A 5,581-nucleotide genomic window follows, 5' to 3' on the forward strand; every position below is an offset into this window, starting at 1 on the left:
CCCTGGGTTTGTCAGTTAGTTGTGTTATATAATTTCTCCTCCCCTATCCCTCCTTATAAGTAAACTTTTCCTCCTCCCTGGGCCCAGTCAATCACCCCCCACTCCTCCTAGCTTTCAAGAACCTTCTTCTCTCTGGGAGTTGTGGTTGGCTGTGGTCCCGGGGCCCCTCCTTTACTTTGTATTTATTGGATATTATTGTATGCCCGTTATGTTAAGTTCCTCCCCATACCTTTCCCTATGGGTTTGCTGTGGATCTCTCCCTTATCCACCCCCTGTCTTTAAAACTCTGTTTCTCTCTTCCCTCCTGGTCACTTGCTGGCTGGTTTTCCCCTGGTTGGAGCTCCTGTCCATCCAATAAACCGATCTTTAACCCCAGCGAGTGTCCTGCTCCTTCCTCGTCCTATCTGTGCCGCGTATTCCAGCCCATGATCCAGCTCAGCCCGAGGCCAAGGGGGGCTGGCCTCCGATGCAGCTGAGGTGTCGGCCACTGAACTACAGCTAGCTGGACTTCACACTAGTGGCCACATACGCCCGGCTGCATGGCCCCTCCAAACGCGAGCTGCCCGCTGCCTCTGCACGTGCCTGAGCTCCCGCCTGCCTTCAGGGCAGCAAAACCAGGCTGTTCCCAGCCAGAGAGTGGAGCCCTGCTCCCGCAGGAGGCTCTGGTGAGCCCCTTCCAGGATGCACCGCCACGCACGCAGCACTTCTCCTGCCCGCCCAGAACGCTCCTGGGACAGCAGGACACAAGCTGGCCGGCTCTGGGCTCAGCACACCCCAAACAGAGGGGCAGGAAGATGCAGTGGCTGTTCAGCAGCCCTGCCCAAGAGAGGTGGGAAGGGTCTCCTCCCTCTGGTCTCACTTGGTGGGTTTCTGACTGGGCCTGAGGCAGGGGCTGCCTCACTTATGGGGACCCTGAAATACAGAACTTCCAGAACCACAGCCAAAGTCATTTTACTCTCTTACAGTGCTCCCTACACTGGCATGGTCATGCCTCCAAGTCCTAGCCATTGCGCTGCTGCTGCTGCCTCTTTTGCTCTTAGACACATGCAAAGCCCACTTTTAGGCTACGATGGTCTCTGCCTCTGCTCTTTTCCTGTCCCTGTGCAGGTGTTATAAATAAACTAGGCTTTTGTAGGCAGGTTTATGAATTATTAATGATGTAGTTCTTCTAATGATGTAATTTTTTTCTGAATTGGTAATTAATGTAATAGATTGTTATTCCTAATTTATGTAATCAGTTATGAAGAAATAAGTTATGAGTCAAATGTATTGTAGTATGTATGGGTGCCCACTATAGGATGGTAGTGAGATCTGAGTGAGGGAACTTTCTAGAAAGTTACCCAATGAGATGATAACATTAATACATATTATGATTGGAAGATTAGCCAGCCTCAGAATTCCAGAAGCCTCAGAATTCCAGAATGATTGGCCAGGAGTGCATCATCTTATGGACTACCCAGCAACCAGGAAAAGGATCATTCAACCAGTAGACTGAAAGCACACCAATCCTCCAGGTGCCTAGCACCTCATGTTTTCTGGGGAACCCATGTCCAAGGAAACACCCTGCATATGCCCCAGGGTTACCCTGAAGTCTCATCCTCAGTTGTCTTGCTTTTTAATAAACAGACCTTTTAAATAAACAAGCTTTTTAAAATATCTTGGCCTCATTTTGCCTGTTTATATTCAAGAATGGAGCACTGCTGTGCTTTCAAGAAGTTCTGTTAAAACTTGCAAGCTCCTCTGCCCTCCATAGATGCATGCTGTGGAATCCCTCACAGCTGCCTTCAGAGCATCCTCAAGGTTGCTCCTCCAAACCCCAGGGTACCATGAGCATGCTGAGCATGACCTTCAACTCCATGGTGCTGTGCAACTGAAGCAGCAGGGACTCTCCAGCCTGTTCCTCTGTGTCACTGCACAAAACACAGCACAGAAGACAAGCAAGGGCCTGTGTGTCTCACACTTCAGGTTTTGTGCCGCTTTGTCTCCACAAAGACCCAGGTAAAGTGAAGAAGCCAAACTGTTTATTAAACGAAAGCATATCGGTGGAGTAGGCTGGGAGGAAAGAAAGTGGATGGGCAAGGTCTGAGAGTCAGAGACAGGGATCAGCATCAGCTAAGCCTGGAGTTCCAGTGGCACGGTGAGGTGGGGAGGTGTCCCCTTCTGTGTCTCTCATGGTCCTCTTCTAGGGACATTGGTTCTCTAAATTTGGAAGATGACCTCAGTTCTGCAGCTCCTTGGCAAAACTGAGCTTGAATATGCAGGTTGGAGCAGGATGGGCTGTCGTTTTTCCTGGGTGCCTGAAGGATTCAAAGAGAAAGGAACACAGCCATGGCCAGAGCCAGGATCTGTGGGGACCCAAGGAGACCCTCCTGCCAGGGCCATCCCACGCATCCCATGGCTTTCGCCATGGCCCAAAGAGAGCAGGAGGCAATGGGTTCAGACGGAAGATGCCGGCCACAGCTCCCACATGGGTCCCTGAAATTTCTGTGAGCTCTGCCCATGCCACCCCTCATCCGCGCAGGGAGCAGAACACTCAGCAGCTGGGTCAGGGATTGTAGATCCCCCGCCAGCCCCTACTGACACCCTGCTGCCCCCACTCACCCTCACGGATGAGCTGGAGCTCTTCCTGCTGACTCGTCATTTTCCGCCGAAGATCACTGGCAAGACAGAGCCCGTGGCGGCGCCAGGCGGCACGGATGCCCGACACGGGCGCTGGCAGCCCTGCGGCCGCACGCCCCCCTGCCCCGCCAGGGCTCCTGCCGGGCCCCTGCCGCACGCTGCCGCCCGAGGGCACAGCTGCGGGAGGGCGGCGGCAGCGCCGAGGGCTGGCGGGGCTGCAGCGGCCCGGGCTCGGCTCCCGCTGTCAGGGCAGCGCTGGGGATGGAGCCGAGCCCAGGATGGCAGGGAAGAGACCCAAGGCTCGTGGCTCACCTATGAACCTCATCGCCGACCGTCGCATTAGCGTCCGTGTGCTGCGCAGGAACGGTAGGGCCTGGTGCAGGTGCTCGGGTGCGGGGCTCACGTCCTCTGTCAGCTGCAGAGAGGGCACAGAGGAAAGGCTTGGCGCGGGCTTTGCCCCTTGGCCGGGTGCTCCTGTGCTGAGCACTGGCCTCCCCTGCCCCGGGCAGCCCTGAGGCGTGGGCGGCCGCCGCTGGTGCCGGGTTCTGGAGGGGGCAGAGGGCCAGGTACTGCCCGGGGAGCCGCGGTGCTGCCCTGCAGCCCGGCTGGGCCGGGGCTCCATCGCCACCTGGCTCAGGGCCAGATGAGCCTACGCAAGAGCCTGCGTGGCCCAGGGAAGAGAGCAGTGTGTGGGGCGCAGGCTGGTGCCCCTGCTCTGAGCACCGTGGCCAGGGGGCTTCTCCAGGCTGCGGCGGGGGCTTCCAGGCTCCCCTTACCAGACAGTCATTGAACTTCGATGCTTGCTCCTTCTTCAGCAGCTGCTCAAGATCCCTCCTCTTCAGGTACCGGGCTGCACAAAGCAGTGTTTGGAAAGCAGCCTGCAGAGCAGTAGAGAGCCAGAAGTGGTACCAGGGCACAGGGCACCCATGCCCTTGTGCCAAGGTCAGGGAGAGGCTGGAGCCCATGAGCTGCCAGGGCGGGAGGCAGCTGAGCCCTTTCCCAGAGGGACACGAGCAGCCCCTGAGTCCTCACCTCTGCCACACACTGGTTCTCATTATGCAAGCAGATTAAAAGTGGGAATAAGCTCTGGCTCACAATTGTCTTCAGGAGCTTTTTTCCCTTTTTCACTACTAGCTCCATCACCTTTCGAAACAGGTGAATGGAGAGCAGTTGCACATGGCTGTTGACCTGGTGGCAAAGAAAATGAGACCTCAATACCAACTTTGCCAGGCCCACCTGGGCAAAGGTCCAAAGCCCACAGAGGCACAAAGTTTCAGGGCAGCATCCAGTCAGTGCTTGTGGCTGGGGCACAGCGCCTTACATTTTCAAAGAGTGGAACGAGTGCCTCAGCCAGCTTCGGGGCGGTGGTGCTACATCTTGCAGATACCACGATGTCTTTGTCCTGGAGCACGTTCATGAACACAGAGAGAGTCATCCTGACCATCTCTCTGTCTCCATCTCTCAGGAGCTCCAGCAGCTTTGGAGACAGGTTGCATATGCTTTCAGCCTGTGTGGAACACAAGGCTGTGACATCAAACTGTGAATGGTTGCAACACCAAGACTGCCCCGTCACTGCAACATCACCCTGCTCCCACAGGGCCTAGAAGCCAAAGGCCTGTTCTGAAGCACTCAGGCAGCTGAACTGGGAGGCAGGAGAGATGGGAACAACTGCCATAGCTCCCAAAGCCCAGACAAGCCCAAGGGTCTGCAGTCTCCAGCCCATGCTGCCAGCAGGGCTTCAGGCACTGCCCCCTTCTCACCATCAAGGGATACTTGCTGAGCACCACGAGGCCTCTGAGTGCTAGGTGGCACTTCTCCCTGCATTCACTCTGCAGGTGCTTTGACATGATTGTCAGCATCCTGCGAGCACATATGTTCAAGTCCAGGCAGCCGAGGACCTGAAAGGCACAGGGCAGTGCCAGGGGAGCCGGCCGGCAGGAGCCCAGAAGTGCACAGGGCCGGGCCCAGGCAGCAGCAGCAGGCGCGGGCAGTGTCCCAGGCAGCTGCAGCTACGAGAGGGCAGAGAGCTGGCAGGCAGCTCAGCCAGGCAGCGCTGGCCATCAGGCTCACCTCCACCAGGAGCGCCAGGGCAGGCAGATCCCAGCAGGGCTGCTCCCTGATGAGCAGCTTGAGCAGGCAGATTGTGATTGGGGTACACAAGTGGGTCGAGCTACGGCGCATCTCCCTGGCAGGGGGAAAAAGGCAGCAAAGCCCTGAGCCAGGCAGGCAAACCTCTGCCAGGACTGACTCCCAGAGGTGTGATCTTTCTCCGGCACCCTGCAAGGGGGCGTGGGTGCTTTGGGAGGCAGCTGCTCCTGGGCACCCTCCTCTCCCAGCCTATTCCGGTCTGCTTGGTCGCCCCTTGGTGACAAGACCCTCTCTCCCACAAGCACGGGGACTGCGTGGGGCACTCTGGGCACAGGGCACAAACGCTGGCGGCGGCGGGGAGAAGGGGGTCTCACCTGGCCAGCAGACCGACTGCATAGTGGTGAGTGTCAGCGCACAGCATGGTGTCCCAGACCCGCTTGCTCTCCAGAGCCACCAATTTATCATCACGCCACAGCTGGCAGAGCAGAGCTTTCATGGTCTGCACAACAAACCTATGTACAGAGCAAAGGCCAGGTCACACTGGGAGCGCTGGCCCTGGCCACAAGGGCATGGGAAGGACAGGATGACCGAGACCTGTTGGGCTTCATGGGAAGGTGGTGTTCTTCCTGGCAGGCTCTCCAGAAGTTCTCAACATCCTCTGGCATCTTCTGTGTGGTGACAAAAGCTTGGAAGAGCAGAGCCACAAACAGGCAGGCAGAATGATGGACTATTGCATTGTGGCACTCAGGAACCTGGGCAATCACCCACAGCACCACAGTTGCCTGCAAAAGACAAACCACCCCAAGACAGCACTGAGTGCCAAGCCAAGGTGTCCATGCTGCAGGGCCCGAGGGGAGACACAGGGAGAGCACCA

General features: G+C 57.0%; 1 long non-coding RNA gene across 1 annotated transcript; it reads right to left on the minus strand.

Annotated features, from left to right (window-relative positions):
* Positions 1 to 2,047: 2,047 nt before the first annotated feature.
* LOC141727237 (uncharacterized) lies at positions 2,048 to 3,353 on the minus strand. Its single transcript, XR_012578294.1, has 3 exons — positions 2,932 to 3,353; positions 2,602 to 2,657; positions 2,048 to 2,297 (listed from the first exon to the last, which is right to left on the minus strand). It is a non-coding gene; the product is annotated as an uncharacterized LOC141727237 (long non-coding RNA).
* Positions 3,354 to 5,581: the final 2,228 nt, after the last annotated feature.

Source organism: Zonotrichia albicollis, chromosome Z (assembly GCF_047830755.1).
Source record: "Zonotrichia albicollis isolate bZonAlb1 chromosome Z, bZonAlb1.hap1, whole genome shotgun sequence".
Classification (NCBI taxonomy): domain Eukaryota; kingdom Metazoa; phylum Chordata; class Aves; order Passeriformes; family Passerellidae; genus Zonotrichia; species Zonotrichia albicollis.